This window comes from Ictalurus punctatus, unplaced genomic scaffold (genome assembly GCF_001660625.3).
Source record: "Ictalurus punctatus breed USDA103 unplaced genomic scaffold, Coco_2.0 Super-Scaffold_100056, whole genome shotgun sequence".
Classification (NCBI taxonomy): Eukaryota; Metazoa; Chordata; class Actinopteri; order Siluriformes; family Ictaluridae; genus Ictalurus; species Ictalurus punctatus.
The window spans coordinates 150,013-175,308 of NW_026521088.1; the positions used below are offsets into that span (position 1 = coordinate 150,013).

The window sequence follows — 25,296 nt, forward strand, 5'->3', positions numbered from 1 at the left end:
TTCAAGATCACAGCAAAAAGACAGTAGAGGAAACAAAGGGAAAAAATATTTCACATTTCCTGTTTAAATTCAACAGTAAAATCTCATGAACTGAAGACATCGTGACTTTTTGAAACCGGTCGTTACATTTTTGAGTCAAACGGAGCAGGTAGTGATGAAGAAGCTGCCTCGAAAGATCATTTCTGTTCCTCGAAGAGTAAAAAAAAAAAAAACATTAAATCCTAAATGCATGAAAAATAAACTATGTACATTTTATGTCTAATTACAGTGAACCCTACGGAGAGTGAAGCTCACAGAGGCGAAGTGTTCACGCTACAGCAAATTTCACCGGTTGACGCTAAACTCGCTCACTTAGAAGGTGCGTTTCTCTGTCCCGGGATATTCCTAGCACTGTGTGAAAGCTCCTGAGATGTCCAGCATGGAGACGTGTGTGTGTATGTTGATGTGTACACAGTACCAATGGTCAGGATGTACTGTTGTGTCCGAGTTTCTCGTTCTCCTGAAAAACACACGTGCGCGCACACACACACACACACACACACACACACACACACACACACACACACACACAATGGAAATGTAAAGCAAAACATTGGAATATATATCTTAATCACATCTCATAGTCCTTTTATAGAGTCTGAATCAGTTTGACTGATTCATTTCGAGTTGATTCAGAGTCGAATCACTTTCTAGTGAGAATCAAATACTCATCTCAGTCTAGTTCGTTTGGAAGTGTGCGACTCTCACTAGAAAATTATTCGACTCCGAATCGTCTCGAAACGAATCAAAACCGATTCAGACTGGACAAATGGACTAATAGAAGAGAAAGAGCAACAGGAAAGAGGACAGCCTTCCTGCTGAAAGCAAACCGGATCAGAATCTTACATTAGATTATTTTCTATATTTTTATTTTAAATCAGTTGTGTTGTTTTTCTTCTTTCTGCACTCGATTAAGGAAACACAGCAATGATAAATAAATAAATAAATTTATCTGTCCAGCTTCCTCCTCTTCGTCCCCCAGAATGACGTGTGGGTGACGGATTGACGGATTTAAAAAAAGATGTCTGGGCAAACTGTGACCTCCTAGAGTTAAAAGTGAGCATCCAAGGAAATTTTATGTGTTAACTGCACTACATTCTGCAGTCACAGCACCAGAAAAAATATGTCCATCTACTGTACATGTTAACACACAAAAAAAGCTTTTGAGTATTAGTTACCCTGTCTTACTGTACAAGGCACCTGCAAATAATAAAGCAAGTAAATAAAAGTTCATCTATCATTTCACTTCCACTAATCAGTCTTTTGACCAGTCTAAAAATAAAAAGACTAAAAAGAAACAGACTTAGCAAGAAGAACTGAAGATATGTGGATGATGATGTCTCAGTTCCACCGCAGCTTCAACAGCCCTGGATCTTCTCCTTTAAAGCTTGGAGAAGGGCACGTCTTTCGGACTCTTCTTTTCCAGGGCTGCCTGCGCTGACTTCATAAGATCCTGTGTCTGCAACATGTTCATGTTCCAAGTAGCCTGGAGACGCAGAGGAGATATCTCAGATTTCGACCGCTCTACTTTGTGTTTGTGGCCATACTGTGTGTGCATGGGTCTACCTTGAGGCTAAAAATGCTTTTCATGTCTTAAGCAGGTTCTTACCATGTAGTCTAGGCTCTCAGTCACACTGTGGTCTCAGGAGTAGAGGAGGTTGATTTTGGTTCCTTGGACAGCGACGCGACTCCGGCCTGCAATCTCACCTGCTATTTCCAGAGCTCCAGCAATCATGGACTATCAGGGAACACACGACTGCAGAGATGAAGAACAGAACACACACTTGCCTTCATTTATACTAAATAATAAAGCTACATTAAAAAATTCATGGTACAACCCAAAGTCACATTCTTCTGTTATCATTCCATATCTTCCATGTGTCAGTCCAGAATTTCACCTTTTTGTGATCACAGAAATTAACGCAAAATCAAGAAACTCCACAATATTCAGAGGAGCTTCCACTTTTTCAAAGTCACTGCAGATTTGGGCCAAAACATGTCATGACACGTCATCACCACAAAAGGCCTTCAGCACAGGTTACTCTACTTCCTGAAAAAGTGCAGACCTGGATACAAGTTACGTTCACATTCATGGGACAATTCACATTCACAGTTCCATTGTAACTGAACTCGGACCACCTTCTACAGGTAGTCTCGGGTTCGGTACCGCAGTGCACTTCCCAGTCCACATTACGACGGTCACATTACCAACTTTTCATGCAAACTGCTCTGTGTTGGACTAAACATCCAGTGGGAAAGCCCACTAGAACAGCTACACTGCAGAATTTTTCTGTCTAAAAATGAACAAATTTCAGGTTTTGTAGCTCTTCTTTGATAAATGACAAGATGGTAATATCATAAAATAGTTCATCATAAAACTTTGTATTAAAACCGACATCTGATGCTCACTGTGGTTTATTTAATCTTCAACAAACTGCAAATGTAAATAATTGTTCAGAGTGTGCCCCCTTGTGGTCAACTCTTTCATAGGGGCTTGTACGAGTCAGAACAATCAGCCCATTCTTATCTTCTCATCACTTACTATCTCGATATATGATCATATGGACAAAAATAGCTTGTTTACAGATCTTGGTGTAAACATGTAAGCAAGCAATGTATGGCAAGTTAATGTTCCTCATACCTTCACCTGAAACCAGGCGTCCTGTGTGCACAGACGAATATCACAGGCTGTGATTAGATCCACTCCTGCGAAAGAAGAAATCAGATCCACAAAAAAAAAACCTTAGTAATTCAGTCTCCTGCAGCTAAAAGCCCCAGTAAAAGATAACTCTCTGATGGTTAAAGCTTTGCAGGAAAAGTGACAGCAAACAATATGGATGGAACTTCCCAGAGTTGTGGTGAGTGTATGAGATGATGGTACTTAACACTCCCAACAGACCTGCTTCCATACAAACGCCATGCACTGCCACCACCACGGGCTTTGGGCACTGCTGACACATCAAACACAAAGTTCAGTTTATATACCACAATGTATTACTCTAATAGGTTATTGGTTGTACAAATACTACATGCATGTAGAACCCCTACATGCTTTGTGTTTAATTTATGTAAGGAATAAACATACGGTTATAGGAAAACAGTCAACGATCTGATGAAGTGGAGTGACCGTTATCACCCTAAGGTAGAACTGCACATTCTGAAGTGTTTTATTCCCCTTACACCACAGCAAGTTGTCAACAAGCGCATTTCTTTATTAATTAAAGAAGATCATGTCATACACATTAATCTATTTTAAAGGCTGATCGACAGTGGATCTTACAGATGCCGATAACCAAGTCGGGTAGCACCTACTCATAACCGATTACTACTGAATGAAAATATAACACTCAGTGGAAAAATTAAGTTCACTTTATTACAAAAATAAACAGTACTGACCGTACCATGAAAATGTACTGCACTTTTACTAATGAAATATATATATATATATATATATATATATATATAGCATCAGACTTTTACAGCATCAGGTCCACAGGCCTGACCTACAAGCTCGAGGGTAAAGTGCGCTCTCACTCCTCGAGCCCAGATAGCTCAGTTGGTAGAGCATCAGGCTTTTAATCTGGGGGTCCAGGGTTCAAGTCCCTGTTTGGGTGTAACTAACTAAGGGTAAACATTCAGCAGGTTGTCAAGTTACTAATGGTTACTAGGTGAGAGTGTTGCTACCTAAGCTTTGTTACCTTTTAGCATGAAGTTGACAAAGACATGGGTGGTCATCATAGAGATTGGAGTCCATATAACAGCATCCTTATTAGACTGCGCAGAAAATCATGGGTGTGTGTGAAAAAGAGCACATTGAATGACCCCGACGTGATTTGAACCTTCTGATCTGGAGTCAGACGCACTTCCATTGCGCCACGAGGTCCCAGCTCGAAGCCTATAGCGCATCATGGTGCAAGGCATACTTGTTCATCGGCGTGGCGATCAAGACGCATTGGAACTCGGAGACAGGTGGTGGGCTGTGACTGTTGCGACTAGTGTCTGACATCTGGGCAAGAGCTCTTTCAGAGGACAAGGCACGAGCCCTTTAAAGGGATAACCTGCCTGGTTTCCCTTCCCTGGACATTAAGGGAGATTTTCAAGATCAAATGGTAGATCTCACCCCAGTGCGTGAGAGTGAAGCGTGGACAACTTATACCTGAAGCGCAACTCAAGGACTCAACTGCCTATGCGATAGAACCATGGTTCAGCCTTCTTCTGGGTAACTTCACACATTTACCATTTGTACGAGGCCTTTGTGTCATTATACGTGTCAGACGATGGGCAATCAGTGGCAAAGGTGGCGTAAACCTGCTTTTTGCGAGGCATACAGAGCCAAGATTACACGTCAGTCTGTGGTGTGGAATTAACGTGTTTGTTAGAAATTTTGGTCTCCTTGTGCAGAAAAGCCAAGTTTAACTAAAAATGCTGATGCTATTCTACTTGTTCTCATACCATGACACGAAGGCATTCCTTGAACCAAGACAAGCCTCCAGAGTGAGCCTTACGAATAAGAGTTATGCTGGTAACGATTTCCAAGCGACATGCTGGTCAAAAGTGTGCTAGTTGTAAACAAAAATACGAACAAGGTCGTTAAACAGAAAGTACTGGGGTTAAGTTGATCTCAACTTAGAAACTGGCCAACATAATAGATAGGACCAAAGTTCAACATTCTCTTGGTTAACGTCACCATTTTACAGGTTTCACAAGAACCTTGTCTCTTTGTATGTCTCAGACTGCAGGCAGTCAGTGGGTAAAGAAGTATGAAGGACAGAGCCATGGTTGAACCCTGTTGGTTTGTATCCTTGAATAGTGGTGCTGAGCTGTGTTAATAGTTTGTAGAAAGCCATGAGAACCAGATGGGATGGGCCCTTTCCAAGCCAAGGGCTGAGCACCATTTATGTCTGTGAGAACCTCTGTGTAACCTGTGTAACCTCTCTCCTCTGAGAGGTCCAGTGAAACCATCTAAGGTGCCTCTTTCCAGCATGTTTTGTTCAGCAAGCAAAATGGGCAAATTAAGGGTAAACATTCAGCAGGTTGTCAAGTTACTAATGGTTACTAGGTGAGAGTGTTGCTACCTAAGCTTTTTTACCTTTTAGCATGAAGTTGACAAAGACATGGGTGGTCATCATAGAGATTGGAGTCCATATAACAGCATCCTTATTAGACTGCGCAGAAAATCATGGGTGTGTGTGAAAAAGAGCACATTGAATGACCCCGATGTGCTTTGAACCTTCTGATCTGGAGTCAGACGCACTACCGTTGCGCCACGAGGTCCCAGCTCGAAGTCTATAGCGCATCATGGTGCAAGGCATACTTGTTCATCGGCGTGGCGACCAAGACGCATTGGAACTCGGAGACAGGTGGTGGGCTGTGACTGTTGCGACTAGTGTCTGACATCTGGGCAAGAGCTCTTTCAGAGGACAAGGCACGAGCCCTTTAAAGGCATAACCTGGCTGGTTTCCCTTCCCTGGACATTAAGGGAGATTTTCAAGATCAAATGGTAGATCTCACCCCAGTGCATTGAATGACCCCGACGTGATTTGAACACGCAACCTTCTGATCTGGAGTCAGACACGCTACTGTCTCTCTCTGTCTCTCTCTCTCTCGTGTGCGCATGGACTGAGTGAGTGGGCGGAGTCGGAGCGGAAGTGAGTGAGTGTGTGCGGAGCGTGGCCGAGGCCGCTGCTCCAAGTTCTCTTTTTTCTATCTATTTTTTCTTAAGAAATACGTTTTCCTTTAGGTCTTTGGTTTCTGAGAGAGTTCAATTTACTACTGTTTGTTGTGTGCGCGCACGCGCGCGTGTGTGTGTGTGTTTGTGTGTGTGTGTGTGTTTGTGTGTGCTTCTCGCTGGCCTGGTCGGCTGTTTCCGTGGTGTTTTGGGAAACATGGCTGTCCCAGGTACCGGGAAATATGATTCCCTCACGCGGCGGCATGCTATTAAAGTAGCCACTACCGCCAGCGTTGAGGAGGTGTGTCTGGCCGTGGGGGAGAGTGTAGGATACGACAACATTCTGTCTGCGGCCCGGATGAATAGTGCTGTTGTGCTGTTTCTGAAAACGGTGGAGTTGGCAAACGACATGGTGGACAGTGGAGTTGTGATTGATGATGTGTTCCACTTAGTGCTTCCTTTGTCAACCCCGTCAAAAAAAATAATCCTGTCGAATGTTCCTCCTTTTATTAAGGACGAGGTTCTGTCCCAAGCTCTATCCCGCTATGGTAAACTGGTCTCCCAGATCAAGAGGATTGCAATTACAAGCAAATCCCCTCGTGTAAAACATATCGTGTCTTTTAGACGATTTGTGTACATGGTCCTGAAGGATAATAATGAGCTGGAGCTGACATTCAATGTAAAGGTGGAGGATTTTAATTATGTTATTTACACTACTACTACTACAATGAAGTGTTTTGGGTGTGGTTTATCTGGTCATCTGGTGAGGGCCTGTCCAGAAAAACGGGTAAATCCCGAAAATAGTGATAATGCTAACGTAGCCGCTGGTAACGAAATTACTGTTGGAGAGGGTGTTGGGGTGGATGGGGCCCACACACTGGGAGAGGGAACAGCAGTACCCTCTCAGGTGGAGGCACCTGAAGCTGGCCCCTCTCACCAGGGTATCAATGTTCAACCAGGTGAAGAAGAGAAGGCTGAGGGTGAGCCTGAGTTATGTGATAAGGATACACAGGATAGTACGGTGTCACTAGATAGTGTGGATCCGTCCCTTGGTGATGAAGTTGCGGATGATAGCTCTCATATGGAGACGGAAGAAAATGTGTTCAAGGTGCCCCAGAGAAAGAGACGGAGAAATCGCCCTCATGCACAGGCTAAGAGGAAAGATGGCGTAGAGGAGCTGAATTCTGGGGAGGTAGAGAGTGAGAGTGAAGCCTCCGACTACAGTATAACATGTAGTGTAAATCTAAGTGGCTTTTCGAGCCATGAATATAGCGTGGACGACATCAAGGTGTTTCTGAGAAAGACTAAGCATGCTAGGAATGTAAGGATAGACGAGTTTTTCCCAGATGTGGAACAGTTCATTAGAAAAACACGTGGGTTTATGTCAGAAGGGGGTTTCACTGATCAGGAGGGGTACCGTCTAAAAAAAATCCTTACAAAAGTCAATGTTATGCTGGACAATAATGATAGTGACAGTCAATCCTAGACATCATGTATGTAAATCTATTAGTTTTCATCATTTTTATGAGTGAGTTTCGAGTTGCTTCGTTGAATTTAAATGGAGCAAGGGAAATAAATAAAAGATTTTTGTTGTTTGAAACGGTGAACCAAAAGAAAATTGATGTAATCTTTGCTCAGGAAACCCACACAGACGCTAATAATGCTGCGGACTGGGCCAGGGAATTTAAAGGGTTATCCGTTTTAAGTCATAAGACATCTACCAGTGGGGGAGTAGCTATTTTATTTTCCAATAATTTTTTCCCCTGTTCTTATCAAGTTGATGAAATCATAAAGGGTAGACTGTTAAAGGTTAGAGCTCAATATGAGAATAGGTGGGTCGTTTTTGTTTGTGTTTATGCCCCGACCACGGCCATTGACAGAATGGTATTTTTACGAAACCTAGATAATGTCCTAAAAAATTGTGACTCTGATGATTTTTTGATTCTAGGGGGGGATTTTAACTGTACAGAGCTGGATATGGACAGGAATCATGTAGAGCCCCATATGCCATCACGTAGAAGGCTAGTCGAATTAATGAATTCCTGTGACCTTGTGGACATTTGGAGAAATTTCCACCACATGCAGAAACAATATACCTGGGTGCACTCCTATAATAATATGCTCTCTATGGCCAGATTGGATAAATTTTATGGTTTTAAACACCAGTTAAGTGCTTTTAGAAGTTGTGCAATTATACCGGTAGGATTTACGGACCATTGTATGGTTCTGTCTACTGTGTTTTTAAGTAAACTCAAGCATAAGAGTGCGTATTGGCATTTTAACACCAGTTTATTGCAAGACGGTCATTTTAAGGATGTGTTTAAGTATTTTTGGAGTGATTTTAGAACAACAAAGCATTCTTTTAAATCTGTGCAACAGTGGTGGGATTTTGCCAAAACGCAAATTAAACAGCTGTGTCAACAGTATACCTCCAGTGTCACGAGAGACACAACTCTACGTATGAAATCCTTGGAAGATGAAATAATGGCGCTAATGGAGCCAATGAAAAACACAGGACGGCAGGTATGCATAGAAAATTTAAGGACAAAGAAGAATTTATTGACCAAATTGCTAGACGTTACCGCACAAGGAGCTCTGGTCAGGTCACGGTTTCAGACTGTAGAGTGTATGGATGCACCATCAAAATTCTTTTTTAATTTGGAAAAAAAAGAATGGTCAAAATAAGATGATACATGGCCTGTTTTCTGATGATAGGACACTTTTAGTAGACCATAGAGAAATTCGAAAGAGAGCAGTCGGGTTCTACAAGGAACTGTACATGAGTGAAATCTCCGTTGAGCAGGCCTATGATAACGTCTTCTTGGAAGATCTCCCTCAGGTGTCAGAGGAAGCACATGCAGACCTCGGAGGGGCGTTGACCCTAGAGGAACTGCTACGAGCCCTCCAGGGTATGGAGAGTGGCAAGGCACCAGGGATCGATGGTCTACCGGCTGAATTTTATAAGTCCTTTTGGCCTGAAATGGGTGCAGACCTACTGGAGGTACTGGGTGACAGTTTAGTCACGGGGCGGCTGCCACTCAGTTGTCGCAGAGCAGTATTGACTCTGTTGTCTAAGAAAGGAGATCTACACGACATAAAATCATGGAGACCTGTCTCAGTTCTCTGTGTAGAATACCGACTGCTCTCCAAGGTATTGGCAAACCGACTTAGTAAAGTCATGGAAGAGGTGATCCATCGGGACCAGACCTACTGTGTGCCGGGTCGATTTATTCACGATAACATTTCGTTCATTAGGGATGTTGTAGAGGTCGGAAGGATTTTTAATTTGGAATGTGGTTTGATTTTAATTGACCAGGAAAAGGCTTTCGACAGGGTTGAGCATACCTACTTATGGAACGTTTTGTCTGCTTTTGGTTTTAATTTGGATTTTATCGAAAAAATAAGAGTTCTGTACCGTGACAGTGAAAGCATACTGAAGGTTAATGGTGACTTGTGTGCTCCTTTTAAAGTTCATAGGGGAATAAGACAAGGATGCCCGTTATCAGGCATGTTGTATTCCCTGGCAATTTAACCTCTTTTAGCAAAACTGAGAACAGAACTGCAAGGTATAACAATTCCAAGGTGTGAGGGTGTTTTTAAACTATCAGCATACGCTGATGATGTGGCGATACTTGTTGGCAGCCAGAGGGATGTTGATACGATGCAGAAGATCACTGACGATTTTAGAACTGTTTCTTCTGCCAAGGTAAAGTGGGAGAAAAGTGCGACATTTTCAATTGGGGGATGGTTAGGCGGCATCCCAAACCTCCCAGACCGCTTACTATGGTGTAGAGGTGGTTTTAAGTATTTGGGGGTGTTTTTAGGAGACGAAGGGTTTATGGGGAAAAACTTCGAAGGGACTGTCGAGAAGGTAAAGGGTCGGTTGGAGAAGTGGAATTTTTTAGTTAAAAAAGTGTCCTTTAGGGGGCGTGTACTTATAATTAACAACCTGGTAGCATCATCCCTTTGGCATAGGCTTGCGTGCATCGATCCTCCAATACATGTTTTATCTAAAATCCAGTCAATTTTAGTTAATTTTTTCTGGGACAATCTACACTGGATTCCACAGAGTGTTCTGTTTCTCCCCAAGGATGAAGGGGGACATGGACTGGTACACCTGCAGAGCAGGACTGCAGCCTTTCGGTTACGTTTTGTGCAAAGGCTGCTACATGGACCTGTAAATGCAAACTGGAAGGCTGTAGCATGTGCCATTTTACGGACACTTAAAGGGCTGGATTTACATAAACCTCTTTTCTGGATGGACCCGAAAAAGATGGACATCAGGAAACTTCCTGTTTTTTACCGAAATGTTTTTAAAGTGTGGGGACTTTTAACAGTGCAGAGAGTACAATGCTCAAGTTCTCTCTACTGGCTGCTGCAGGAGCTGATTATAAAGGGTTCCATTTTTGATGTCTCTCAGAGGAAGCCGTTTCCTGCGCTCACGGAGGGGTTCCGCAGGGCTGGAGTCATCACTCTGGGTGACCTACTGACCTGTAGCAGGACCGGGTTTTGGGAACGCGGTGGCAGTTGCTGGGCACATAAAGATGAGGTCAGTCCGTGTAGTCACGCAGTTCCTTGTGGAATGGAGGTCCCTGTTGACTGAAGAGGTCTTGAAAATGCTGGAGGAATATTCCGGAGGGCTAATTAGTCCCAATGACCAAGATCCCTTACCAGATTTTAGTGTCTCGGCGAATGTACATGAGTGCTCAGGTGTGTTTTTTAAATCTGAAAAACTAAGTTTTGTGGGTCCCAAGGTACCATCTGGGAAAGAACTGTATAAAATGTGGGTACTATCCCTAAATAAAAAGTTTCTGGACAAAAGAGTCGACACACCTTGGCGGTCTGTTCTACAAATAAAGGAACATGTAAAGCCACAATGGAGAGCTTTGTACAAGTCACCATTAACAAAAAAGTGTGGGGATTTACAGTGGAGGATTTTACACGGTGCAGTGGCTGTTAATTCTTTTATCTGTGTTTTAAACCCTGATGTGAGTTACGAAGGTCCTTTCTGTGCCGTGAGAGAATCTGTGTTTCACATGTTTATGCACTGTGTGAGATTGAAGCCTCTTTTTACTGTTTTACAGAGACTGCTTGGCCATTTTAATGAGAGTTTTACAATCGAAACTTTTATTTTTGGTTTTAAATACTCTCAAAAAAAAGGTTTAAGTGTCAGTTGATAAATTTTATCATAGGGCAGGCAAAGATGGCCATATATGTCATCAGGAGAAACAAAATTGAATCAAATTCAGGGGACAGCGTTTTAGTGGTTTTTGCGATTCTCTTAAAATCTAGGATACTAATCGATTTTAAGTTTCACCAAGAGATGAAAGACCTTGTAGCATTTGAAAATATCTGGTGTCTGGAAGGGGCATTATGTGTGGTTTTAGAAGAAAAAGTGAGATTTCTTCAACTTTTAGAAGACTGTATGCATACTGGTTGATACTTGGTTGCTTATTTTATATTCTTCACTCCTTTGGGGGTTTTGAAGGCAACTGGAAGGAGAAGTATTTTAATTATCTATTTATTTATCTTTTTATATATATATTTATATGTATATAAACTTAATTGACTTATTTTCTCTTAAGGTCATTTGCAATGACTCTGAGGGACTGAAATAGGTCAATGTAGCTTTTAAAAGCTTGTAAATAAAAGGCCTTTGAAATTCAATTCAATTCTCTCTCTCTCTCTCTCTCTCTCTCTCTCTCTCTCTCTCTCTCTCTCTCTCTCTCTCTACCATTGTGGAATTGTGTATAGACAACATTGTATTTAAAAAAACAAAACAAAATTGTCCTGTGTATTTGTAAATATGTTCTATCTAGCTTGTATTTGTAAATGTTTTAAAATCTTACTCCTTATTTGGAATACATTTTCAATAACTTACTATAACACACTCTGCATATATTATTTAGATACTTATTTTAATTTTGACAAACTGTTAATTTCACAGTCTTCTTTAACAGTTAATTTTACACACTGAAAGAGTATCGAAATAGTAAATGTTGACAATGCCGCTTTTAAAAAATTACATAGATACAATATGTAACAGATAATATAATAAATATTTGAACCGATGTTTTTACGTTAGGTTCGTCCGACCCGCCTCCTGGATTTTCCTCGCTTTCTATTGCCTACTTAGCGCTCTACACTTATGTGTGACTGGCCCCCGTGTGGCAGGTGAGAATTCTACCACTGAACCACCAATGTTAAAAATCCATGGAATTCGCAGAGTGTGTTTTAAAGCTGAGTATTGTGCTGCCTCAGCAATTTGGTTTAAAATTCTAAAGGAGAACCTCTTCCATATTTCAGCAGCATGGAGTTTGTTCATTACCCTAGTTTTGGGCGGAATTGATAAGGCTTGTGAAGTGCTTTGGGTGAAGGCTCAAGCAACATAAACGTCTCCAAAACTCAGTTGTGCATGATAAAGCTTGTAATGTTCTTTTGATGAAGGCTTAACTTTCAAAATTCACTTGGGCATTGGCCGGGAATTGAACCCGGCCCTCCCGCATGGCAGGCGAGAATTCTACTACTGAAGTATTGTGCTGCTTCAGCAATTTGGTTTCAGATTTGAAAAGGAGAATCCTGTCTTCCTTATTCCTGTATAATATTATAATATCTCCTCTCTGCTCAACACGCATGTAATACAGTCTACATACCGTAGAGCAGTGTTTTTCAACCACTGTGCCGTGGCACACTAGTGTGTCGTGAGAGATGGTCAGGCGTGCCGTGAGAAATTGTCCAATTTCACTTAGTCTTAAAATTCTTTTTTATTAAAATTTATTCATTATTATCTGCAAATAATAAGCCATTGTTGAGTGTCTGTGCTGTAATATAGTGACTGGCAGAGTAATGTAATATTCGTCCAGGTGGCAGCAGGTAATTGCCTCCTACCTTCTTAGAGACAAGAGAATTAGTGACGCATGCGACAGGTCGTGGTGGCAGTGATGGAGAAGTTTTTAAAAAGGAAAAATGCAAACTCCGAACTGGGCCCTGGACAAGATTGTGACCCAGGTGAAGGGCCTAGTATGAGTGGTGGTAAAAAGAAAGCAAAGACGGTGAGCTCGAGGCAATACAGCAAAAGTTAGGATTTACTTTCACCAGCGATGAGATGACCCCGACTCCATTATGCTTGGTGTGTGGCGAGAAGCAGTCCAATAGAGCCATAGTGCCAAGCAAGCTTAAACGCTATCTCCAAGCGAAACACCCGTCGCTTCAAAACAAGCCGATGGACTATTTTGTTTGCCTGCGTGAAAACACCGAAACAGGCAACATTAATGAGAAAAACCACAAAGGTAAATTACAAAGCCCTCAAAGCTAGTTGCTGAACTTGTAGCTAAATGAAAAAAGTCCCACACTGTGGCAGAGACGTTAATACTACCTGCCTGCAAAGACACTGTCAACGAGATGCTCGGCCCTGACGCGGTTAAAGACATATCTAAAGTCCTGCTCTCAGATAACACAATTGACAGACGTATTGATGACATGTCTACAGACATCGAAAGCCATGTTTTGGAAAAGATATGCATCAGTAGGAAATTCTCAGCTCTTGGCCAATGTGCGTTTTGTGGATGGAGATGCCATTAGAGAAAACTTCCTATTTTGTAAGGCACTGCCAGAAAAAACAACAAGAAAGGAATTTTTTTGGGTCAAATTGGAATATCTTGACCAGGGAGGACTTACGTGGGAAAATTGCACAAGTGTTTGCACTGATGGAGCTGCAGCCATGGTCAGGCACACCTAAGGCTTCGTTAGCAGAGTGAAGGAAAGAAACCCAGATCTTATTGTTACACACGGTTTTCTGCACCAGTGACACCTTCGTTGCAAAGACTTTACCAGCAGAACTAGTTCCTGTGGTGGATGATGTTGTGCGCATAGGGAACTTTGTAAAGACACGACCTTTGAAAAGGTATATTTGCATCTTTGTGTGAGGAAATGTGAGCGGAGCATAAAGCCTTATTGCTCCATGCGGAAGTCCGATGGTTGTAGCGTGACAAGTTGCTGGCCCGTGTGTATGAGCTGCGGGAGGAACTTAAAGTGTTTCTGACAAACAAGAGGTCTGATTACTCAAATCTGTTTGCAAGTGATGAGTGGTGTGCAAAGCTGGCATACCTGGCAGATATATTTCATCATCTGAATGAACCGAACACACGGATGCAAGGCCGAAATGAGATAAAATAAATGGATTCCATTTAAAGGTGCACCTCTGGCAACAACATGTGCAAAGTGCCAACCTTGAGATGATCCCACTCACAGAGGAACGGCAAGATCACCCTGCTGCACTGTTCGAGGTAATAGGTAAACATCTGAAATCTCTTGAGGAGAAGTTGTCATTTTATTTCTCTTCAGCCTCCACTGAATGCCTTGACTGCTGTTGGAAAGGACATGACTTTACAGGAGCAGGAGGAACTAACTGAACTGAAACAAGATCGTGGTTTAAAGCTAAGATTTGCTGAACTTCCTTTGGACAGTTTTTGGTTGACTGCTGCCAAGGAATTCTCCATTCCGGCCAACAAAGTTTTGACATTGCTCCAATTTTCCACAACATATGTGTGTGAGCTGAGCTTTTCAAGCCTAACTTCTATAAAAACTAAAAACAGAGAGAGACTGAGAGCTGTTGAAGAAGAGCTTTGTGTATGCCTTTCTTCAATTCCTGCCAGGATATCGGCTTTGTGTTCATCTAAACAGGCCCAGGTTTCACACTGAGTGAGTATAAATAAATTGAGAAACTATATTGTAATTATATATACTGTATTAGGCTACAGAGTGCCATTCTGTAACATTTTTGGTTGGTGGTGTGCCACAAGATTTTTCCAATGTAAAAAATGTGCCATGGCTCAAAAAAGATTGAAAAACACTGTGTTACACTACACAATTTAAGAAGCTACACTTACTTCTGCTTCCATTGAAACACTTTTCAGTTTTGGAGCAACAACAACAGCAACAACAACAACAACAAAAAAGTGTTGGAACAAAATAAATCTTATTTTCCATTCCAGGTTGCAGGTATTCGCGGGTGCAATGCAACACTGTTCCACACACAGATAACTCTTTTGAATGTTTAAGTGACTAAAATCAGAAAGCGCCACCAGCATATCTGACAAAGATGACTCATGAACCAATTCTTTAATCACTAGCTGAAAACGACGTATTGAATTTACACAAACGTCAAATAACAAATACAACATTCTACTTTCTCATGAATATGGTATAGTGCATTGCTTAATCAGCAGTTTTTCTTATAAGGACAAGATATTTAAATTGAATGAATTTAATGAAACCACACATCAAGCTGTCTTTTCTAACAGAACATTAAATTTAGCATTAGCTCCCAGTTCCAGAAAGTTCTAGCCAGACATTCAGGGGGAAAGAATCAGAACAAAATGTAAAATAAAAAAAGTAGTGAAAGATGAAAGTGAAGGAATAAAATGTAAGGAATAAAATGTTCTCTAAACTGATCCTCCAACCCCCAGTAGTTAACCACACCTAGAACGTCTTACATTTAGACAGATTTTTTTTTAAAGTCTTTAATTTATTTATTCATTTTCATATGGTTCATTTACATGTGATTCATTTACGTATGATTCATTTTCATGAGATTCATATTCAAGTGATACATTTTCATGTGATTCATTTACGTTGATTCATTTTCATGAGATTCATGAAAATTCTTTTTTTTAAGTGGCAGAATTTGTTTTTAACACAATATATAGATTTAAAAAATTATATAATTTCTTTTCCATTTTTTTATACAGCTGATATTTTCTCATAGAATGTTAAATACATATAGAGAAATATATGCAGAATGAAGGACAAGGTTTTGTGCCTGTGCCACCTCCCACACCAATGAGTGTTGGGTTAAGTCATCCCCTAACCTAACCCTGCCTGAGTCTTTTTATTAAAGGTGTTTAATTTAGTTTGATGTGGTTTAGTTTGTTAGAATGTGAATTTATCCGTTATATGTTGGCTAGCTAACTGCGTAGTTAACTAACGTTAGTCAGCTGAGAAGAAAAATATCAGACTTTTTCCTCATTCCCTGCCTGTCCAAACCCTGCCTCCTCTACATCAGATGCCCACGATGTTGAGACCAACTCGACCAGTGAAAGTTCTCAAGTGACATTTGAGTCATCCCAGCCCGTTTCAATCGGTGTGCAATCTTTTACAGATGATGACAGCCAAGCGCAGCGAGTTGAGTCTTCTCCCGTCTCTGCAGCTCTCGTCCCAACAAGACAGTTTAAATCAGCTTGGCTACAAGAGTTTGCCTGGTTACGTTATGACAAAGGGAAAATGTACTGCACCTTTTGTGCTAAAGCAGGACAAGATATTGCTGGTAAAACAGAGTTCATTACCAGTTCGAGTCATTTTTAAAAAGAAACCGTAAAGAAGCATGGAGACAGTAAAAAAAACATAAGAACGCCAGGGATTGTGTCATTGCTAGGTCTGCCCCTCGTGCCACCCCAATCGTGAAAGCAGTGCAACGTGCTAGTGATAAAGTCGCTGAAAAAGAGATGAGGAATTGAAAATAAAATTCAATGCAGCCTACATGACTCTGAGCCTGAATAAGCAGGAAATTAATAAAAAAGTGAAAAAAAGAAACAAATGACTGCACATTTAAGTATTTACGGTAATATGATTCAAGATGGGGGCAGCCCTGCCAATGTTGAATGAATGGATGAATGAATGCCTTTTATTGTCACTATACACATGTACAATGAAATTAAGAGCCACTCCTTTTTGTTCCGTGCAAACGTACATTCAATAAACAAGAAGAATAAACAGATAAATAAACAGATAAATAAACAAGATAAATAAACAAGATAAACAAGATATTGGGGCGGATGGGGTAGGTACTATGAAATGCACAGTTTTGAGACACTATATACATATGCTGTGAACTCAGTACATGTATGTGTTTATAATGGTAATAGCTTTCGGGAAGAAACTATTCTTAAATCTATTAGTCCTTGTTTTGATGCACCTGTAACGTCTCCCTGAGGGCAACAGATTGAACAGATCAGAGCCAGGGTGAGAGCTGTCCTTAATGATGGTTTTTCCTCTGCTGAGGCAACGGGAAGTGTAAATATCCATCAGGGAGGGGAGAGGGCAGCCAATGACCTTCTGTGCTGCTCTTACTACTCTCTGAAGCCTCTCCCTGTCTGCTGCGGTGCAGCTACCGTACCACACCGTGATACAGTATGTCACTGCCACTGTTGGGCCCTTGAGCAAGGCCCTTAACCCTCTCTACTCCAGGGGTGCTGTATCATGGCTGACCCTGTGCTCTGACCCCAACTTCCTAACAACCTGGGATATGCAAAGAAAAGAATTTCACTGTGCTGTAATGTATATGTGATCAATAAAGACTCATTATTATTATTATTATATGACGTACTGAACATCGCACATATTGTGTATGTAAAGAATACATTGTGTAAACTATGGGAGGCAGAGTAAACAAAGGCAGACAGTACAGAAGGGAAAGAAAAGGCAGTGTGAGGTAGCCATTTAACAATGATATCATCATATGTCATATGACATCACTATTTTGGCTCCTGAAAATTTGATTTGGCACATAAATATTTTGGGTTTAGGAACCAATGGCTCCAAGATCTTTTTTTGCCTGGAGCCCTGGAATATGTTTAATAAAATAAATAAATGAAATTTTTTAATGGGATCCAGAGAGGAAAGGAGCTCTACTAAACCTCAAACAACAACGATGACCAAACCCTGAAAGGAGTAAGTACAAGCCTTTTCTACGTAAAGTCTACAAAGAGTGTGGCCACTGAAAACAAAGAAGAGAAAAGGATATATACAACTTTGCAAAGAAAGTTTTCCTGTTCTCCTGTTGGGATGTTCTTCCTCCATTTTATGCCAGTAGCTCACCCAGACCTCAAAATTGCAGTCCTGTGAAGAATGACAAGGCGTATTTTATGCACGTTCCAAGATGTCCATCAAAGGAATGATTCCTTGATTCATCCACCAGATGGCATCACTTCTACATTTTTCCCTATACATACACAGGTATGTGTTTTGTTTCTGATTTGGTGTTGTGTTGATTGAATAATTTCCTTGACTGTTTCTCCTTTCTGAATTCTATTTCATCTTAAAGGATTTTCTGCCCCTATTCATTCTTCCCCTTTGCACAGGCTGTTCCATCTTTCTTCCTTTTTAAAGTGAACTTACTTTAACAATATGTCTGTAGTATTGCACAACAGATTTGAAGTCTTGGCTGACTCTGGACTGATAAGGGAACCTGCAAATGTAAGTGAAAACCAAATTCAAGGTGTCTCAAATCAAAAACTGCTGTAGATTTAACACTGACAAAATATTTCAAATTTTTACAGGCTCTACATCATTCAGAAATTCTGGTGGCCACAACACCGGCTAATCCTTATCCACCAAGTGTGTTCAGACAGATCACAAAATTCACATCTTTCATTAAACCTTCTCCAAACCAGTCAACACTGGAAAAGGTCAAACAAAACACAGCACAGTGGATGGACAATAATATAGAGATCTTAAAAGAACACTACGATGAAGTAATAGCAACCATTTTGTCTGAAATAAGGGAATTGGACATTCAGGTTTTCAACAGCGCAGTAACCTGGAGCAAAACAAGATATAGAAAGAAATTCACAGCGAGTTCAGCACAGACCCTGAAATCAATGTTAACAGAAATGCCAAAAAAGTCACTCACCCCATTGGCTGAATCCTTCAATGACCCTGAATCGTTTCCACCTCTTAAACCGAGTACGCAACCTGTTATGGGTTCCTATGTGGGGACCGTAAGGGAAAATAGGGGGTTCGGTAGAGAGGGGAAAGCCAGACTTTCATTAACCCCAACACAGGCTGGCCCTAAAGGAAAAAGGGGAGAAAGGAACTTAAAACAACATGCAGAACAAACAGTAGAAGTGCCTATGGTCACAGATTTAACTAAGGAACTACAAATAATAATGGAAGAGAAACCAGTTAGTTTACCATCAACCTCTACTCTACTGAGGGAGGACCTGGAGAGCAGGAAACAAACCAAGCAGCTTGAACCATACAGCAATGTAGTGTGTTAGGAAAGTGGTTTCAATGGTATGAAGTCCTGCTGGAGGAACTTGCAATCAGAGATGTTCCATCACATCTGTGGAATTGTGATGTATTTGTCCTACAAGACTAGTTTTACTCTACTCGTGTGGTTGGGGAGGTGGGTAAACCCTGTGTAGAGGTTACTGCTGGGGAGAAAGGAGAGACCACGACAGTCCTTCAGCATTCAATGCAGCGGGAACATTTAGGGTGTGCTGCTGTCAGTGCAACTCATTGTACCACGAGAGCTGTGGAGAAGATGTGCTTTCTATTAAATGAAATATATTTACGGTGTTGCTGCTATGGCACACTGAACACAATAGTGTCAATTTACTGTTAAAATTAAAATGGTTTCAGTCGAAATTACCTGTTATCTTTTTATATTGGTCCATGTTAACTGAACAGCCGGCCCAATTTGCCTGAACATTGTGTTGTGGCTCAAGAGGGTTCTTGCCGATACTCTAACCCTCATAATTTTAAAACAATTATACTTTTTCATATTTTTAAAAGAAATTTATATTGAAGAGGCCCATGCTAATTTATAAAAATATCATTAGAGATCATGATTTGATGAGATGATGAGACATGATAGCTTATTTGATGGTATTATAAATCATTTTCCAAAAAGTGGCCCATGTTAGCTGACTTCACCCTAGCCATATGGAAAAGTACCTCATGTACACAGTTAACTATGGTGGTGGATCTTTAATGTTTTGGGGCTGTTTTTCTGCCAGAGGACCTGGACATATTGTTAGGATACATGGCATCATGGACTCTACCAAATATCAACAGATATTAAATAAAAACCTGACTGCCTCTGCCAGAAAGATTCAAATGTGCCATGGTTGGATCTTCCAGAAGGACAGTGATCCAAAACATACATCAAAATCAACACACAATTGGTTTACTGACCACAAAATCAAGGTCCTGCCATGACCATCCGATGTGTTGACTCTTTCAAGTCATTTAACAGTAATGAGCAGCATTAAAAATATTAACATGGATATCTGAGTCTGATAATAAAATTAACTTCTACTTACAGTCAGATTTTGTAGTGTTTAGGACATTTAACACCCTTCTGTCCAAAAGAAACCAAAAGGGGGTACAAACTTTTACACTTCACTGTATTTGGTTGAAATTGCACTAATAGAACAACTGAATTACACTGTACTATTTTATAAAAAAAAAAAAAAACATAGTATCTAATTTATTGTCACTATATACACTTTAAATACACTTTACCTGGCTGCTATCACTATAACTGCTATGATCATATTTGGTATAAGCTAATTTGCTGAATACTCAGTCATAGTGTGTTATGTTTACATTTACACCATTTTTCCATTATTGCACTACCTGTTATATGTTAAAGATCTAACAGACCTGTGCGGACACATTTTTACTAATTATCTGTTAAAAAAAAAACATTCTTAGATTTCAGTGTTTGTTTGTGCTCACATAGTCCTATTGAACACAGCATACCACCATCTAACATACCATCTAACATGATATATATGGTTATATCTAGAGATATAGAGATAGCTCTTTAACATTTTACACTGGGTCAAAAAAAAGTCAAATCATTTATATTTATATATTTGCACTAGAGCTGCAACAACTAATCGATAAAATGGATAATAATCGATAATGAAAATTGTTGTAATGAATCTCATTATGGATTAGATGGTCTGCCTTACATTACTTCTGTTCAGAAAACACGCTTCGGGGAGTAAATACTAAAGTTCTGTCCCAAATGAAGTACTGTACACTTACACTATGCACTGTGTACTCTACTGTCTGTATACTCTACTGTGTGGATTTTAGAAAGGTAATATCATCTCAAATGTATTACTAGCGATTTTTTTACTAACCGGTAGTATGAGTCACGATGACGCATGACGTCATACGCACACTAGCATTAGCAAACACTCAGAGTCACCGACACTGACTTTCTCCAGTTTACTCTCTGTCAGCGTTACCTACTATTCCCAACATGACGTCAGTCTCCATCAGATGGAGGAGAAATCATCACGTGACTGAGGAAGAAAATCAGAAATGCAGGGAGCATTTTATATTAAACACCGCGAAGCACAAAGTTATGTTCATATCCACTGTGTGTAAGGGGCAGGGGAAACTGGTGCACGCTGCTTAAAAGGTTTAGATTAATTTAAGTTTATTGTCATTATATGCTGTATCTGTGCGCTTGCAGTGTAAATTCTGTTGTTTATTATAACGGAAGCGATGTGTTATTAACGAGGCCGCGTTGCTGGTCACGCGCGGTGTAGATGCGCTGATACAGCGTGTAGCGCGAGTAAGATCTGTAATGTCTAATTCAAACACAAAATTTTATATAATTTATTTTATAGTATTTATGCATTATTTTCATGGCTGCACAAAAAGCACTGAATTAAACTACAGTCCTAATTAATAATATATACTCTAGTGTGTGTGTGAGTGTGTGTGTTTGTATTGGGTTCTTTTCTGTTTTGGACAAACACTTGTGTAAAGTTTTAGTCTGAAGTAACACTCAGTTTGTGGATTTTATTTCAAATAAGAAGAAATGGTACTGAAAGTTTGCCCCGCCCCATCCGATTAATCGAAAAAATAATCAGCCAACTGATCGATTATGAAAATAATGGTTAGTTGCAGCCCTAATAATTATTAATGAATGAATCATCCCCACTCCTTCCTCCAAGTGGATTTACCATATATTGTGTATGAGTATGGTTCATGTAGACCAGTTTACCTCACAGCTCCATGTTCCCTGATTCGATCCTGAGCTCAGGATACTGTTTATGTGGAACTGCAGTTTCTCCCTGCGTCTGTGCAGGATTCCTCCAGGTTTTCTCCCACCTCACACAGACCTACTGGTTGGTGAATCTCCTATGCTATCTTGCCCCAGGGTGTGAATGAGTCTGTGATTCTGTGTCTGTGTGTGTCCGTGGTCTCCTGTGATGGACTGATGTAAGATATATTCTTGCCTCTTGCCCATTAATCCTGGATAAACTCTGGATCCTCCTTGACCCTGAGCAGGATGAAGTGGTTACTGATGATAAATAAATGAGCAAAGTTGACAAACTGCATCTGCTTTTTACTTGTATCTACTCTATGGGTCAATATCGTACACTCATATAATTGTCAGATTATTAGAAATCCATGGCTTCAATATGTCAAGGGGAAAATATTGTTAATATAAAATGATATCTAATTCCTTTAATGCAATTAGGTTGAGTACAAAGCCACCTACTAAGCCACTGCAGTGGAACTGCATGATAGAAGTAACAACTTCATTCATGTCATGTTCTGTGAAGAGATTACTACACACCTTTGTAAGATATATTCAATTTCTTGTCTATTTCTGACATGGAACAGCCTTTATTTCTCAAAACAACAATAGACTGATGAGTTTCTGAAGAAAACTCTTTCTTTCTGGCCATTTTGTGTCTGTAATCAAACCCCCAAATGCTGATGCTCCAGGTTCTCAAGTAGCCCAAAGAAGGCCAGTTGTATGGCTTTCTTAAACAGCACAACGGTTTTCAGCCGTGCTAACATCTTTGCACAAGGGTTTTCTAATGATGAATGAACTTTTTACCATGATAATGTCAGATTAGCTAACACAATGTGCCACAGGAACACAGGAGTTGCTGGTTGGTGAAAATGGGCCTTTCCATGCCTACGTAGATATTCCCTTAAAAATCCAGCTATAATAATGACTGTATTTCTGATCAATGTTATTTTAAAAATTGTGATTTTCATTCAAAAGCAAGGCAATTTCTGAGTGACTCCAAACTTTTGAACTGTAGTGTTGCTAAAGTCATAAAGTTAATAGTAATTCTCTCATGGTGGTGTTCTAGTTATAATATCAGTACAAGCTACTGTATAAGGTGTGCTACTGTAACAAAAGAGGCAGAACATTAGTTTGGTTTGGAAATTACCAGAGCGTTTGATCATTCTAGACAGCATGGCTCAGGTTAATTGTCAGTCATAAAATACAATAAGTGGAGAGAGGAAAAGTAAAAGGATATAATGGCTGCATGGTTAAATAATGCACTGATGGATTTTCTGTGCATTACAGTGTGTGTTTTTATGAAACATTGTAAGAAGCAGTGGAATAAGGTGGACTGAGAAATATAGAACATTACTTAATAGGTCTAATACTGAATATACAGAGAGTTTTATTTAGTGTACATACATTTTATGAATTCATGCTGGTTTTGTTTTCTCATTTATTTTATTTTTTATATTCTATGGTATGCTGGTATGGCAAGAAATAAATTATAAATGCTACTTACATTTTAATGGCGTTTTCTAACTCTGTGTGTGTGTTTTAACATAATCTGTTTACAGTGAATTCTATAAAAGATTGGGTATGAATGTGGATTTAAAAAATAAACAGCTTTAATCTCTATGATTACATGAACACAGTACACTAAGTAAAAATCTCTGCATACGGGTGGACCAAAAATGAGGAGATGGGAAGCAGGCTCAAAAATCACCTCTTTATTTTCCTTCACTATTTCTGTCTCATTTCAGAAATTTTATTTCACTATGCACATATCTAGACACACGACTGTCCTCTTCCTCTCATGTGTCTGTTTTATCCTGCTCATTGAAACACAGAACACCTGTTACAAAATCCTGCACAGGTGTAGATCCTTACCACTCACTTTTCCCTGGCTCCCAGTCTAGTCCCAGTCTTTTCCCAGTCTACCTCATTCCCCTGCTTATTATGATGTTTCATAAAAACACCATTTAATACAGATAAAATCCATCAGTCCATCATTTAACCACCAACCCATCATTTAACCATAGGTGTGAGGTGTTTCATGCATCTCTTCCTGTAAATCCCTTCACTTTTCCTTTCTTCACTTACTGTATTTCCAGTCTTTCCCAATTAACCTGGACCATGTTGTCTAGAATTACCAACCCATGTCTGAAAATGATTCAACTATAAACATATGTACATAACAGATTATTAACCCTTATGCTTAATGTTTACAGTAATTACATACACTTTGTTAGTGTTTAGTGGTATTGCCTGTTCATTGATTGAATTTCGAGTAGCCTTCCACAAGCTTCTCATGATTTGCTGTAATTTGTGCTCATTCCTCCGGACAGAACTGTTTTGACGGCCTCATTGCTCAGACATGCTTTTTCACTTCAGTCCACAAATTTTCTTTGGGAGTCAGGTCAGGGTGTTTTTGATGGCCACTTGAGTAGATTTACTTTGTTGTCTTTAAGCCATTTTGTTACAACTTTGGAGGTATGCTTAGGAGCATTGCCTTGCTTTACATTTTATTTTTTTCCCAATAACCTGTGTTCAATTTCCCTTACTCGCCCTACTAGGCCAAAACCAGTGTGCACTTGCAGCATGAGGAGACGAGTGTGTAGTAGGGTGGTGTTTTTTTAAACTACTATATTTTCTATAGTTGCTATCTAAAATGACCTTTAATACAGAGGAGGTGGACTATGGGGAGGTGCAATACCAGTACCCTGATACTAACATAACATAGAGGTTCTCTTTTTTTTGGTGTACAGACAATGCTAATGTTTCCTCTTCGTTACTTGACAAAGTTATTATTTTAGCTGTCGAACACAGTATACTGGAGAAATGAAAGAATGAATATTGATGTTATTTTATTTCAACTCCAATATTTTCCAATATGTTTTTTCTAGTCCAGTCAACTTTTCTGATTTGTATGGAATTAATGAATTAATTTTATTATTGATATTATCATGTTTTTTTCATACATCTTGCAATGTGCTCTTGGACACATTAGTGATGGAACCTGGAGCCACTGGGTGTTTCGGGTCTTTAATCCTAAGACTCCCTGGACCTGGCCTGTGTCCAAATTGCTGATCACCCTCCAGAGCCTTCTTGAAGCTCTCTCAGCAGCCTCTGTGGTGTTCCTGATAGTTCTTTTCATTTGTTGTCCTGTGATGTTAAGATGCTTTAAGGTGTGGTAGAGAGACAGGCTGGAAAAGCCTCTCCAGCACACAACGGGATCCTCATAATAATAATAATAATAATAATAATAATAATAATAATAATAATAATAATAATAACAACTATCATAGCACTGGCACCCTATCCAGGGCTGTCCCCTGTCTTGTGCCCCAAGTCCCCTGGGATAGGCTCCACGCTCCCCCACGACCCTGTGTAGGATACGCGGTACAGAAAATGGATGGCTGGATGGATGGATGTCCCAAATCAATGTCACTGCTACAGCAAAATCATAGAACTTTGGGGAAATTAAACTTATGGCAGAAAATTCTACTGAGCTTCGTGCCACTGCAACATTATTTTTTAAAAACTTATGGCTCAATACTAAACCTACCAAAAGTTTCTCACTCCCATTTTCTGTCTGCCAGATCATTTAATAAATAAGCTAAAAATCTACAACAGAAACAGAAAGCAAAGTTAAAACCAACAATTTATTTTCAAAGGTTATATAAACATCTCAAAATATATTGTACCTCTGTTAAACATTTCACAATAATCAGTAGGAATAAGTGGAACTAAATCT

The 25,296-nt window shown here is 40.0% G+C and overlaps 1 long non-coding RNA gene across 1 annotated transcript; it reads right to left on the reverse strand.

Moving 5' to 3' along the window:
- Positions 1-556: 556 nt before the first annotated feature.
- Positions 557-2,962, reverse strand: LOC128630423 (uncharacterized). The gene is made up of 3 exons (XR_008394721.1): positions 2,681-2,962; positions 1,649-1,795; positions 557-1,525 (listed from the first exon to the last, which is right to left on the reverse strand). It is a non-coding gene; the product is annotated as an uncharacterized LOC128630423 (long non-coding RNA).
- Positions 2,963-25,296: the final 22,334 nt, after the last annotated feature.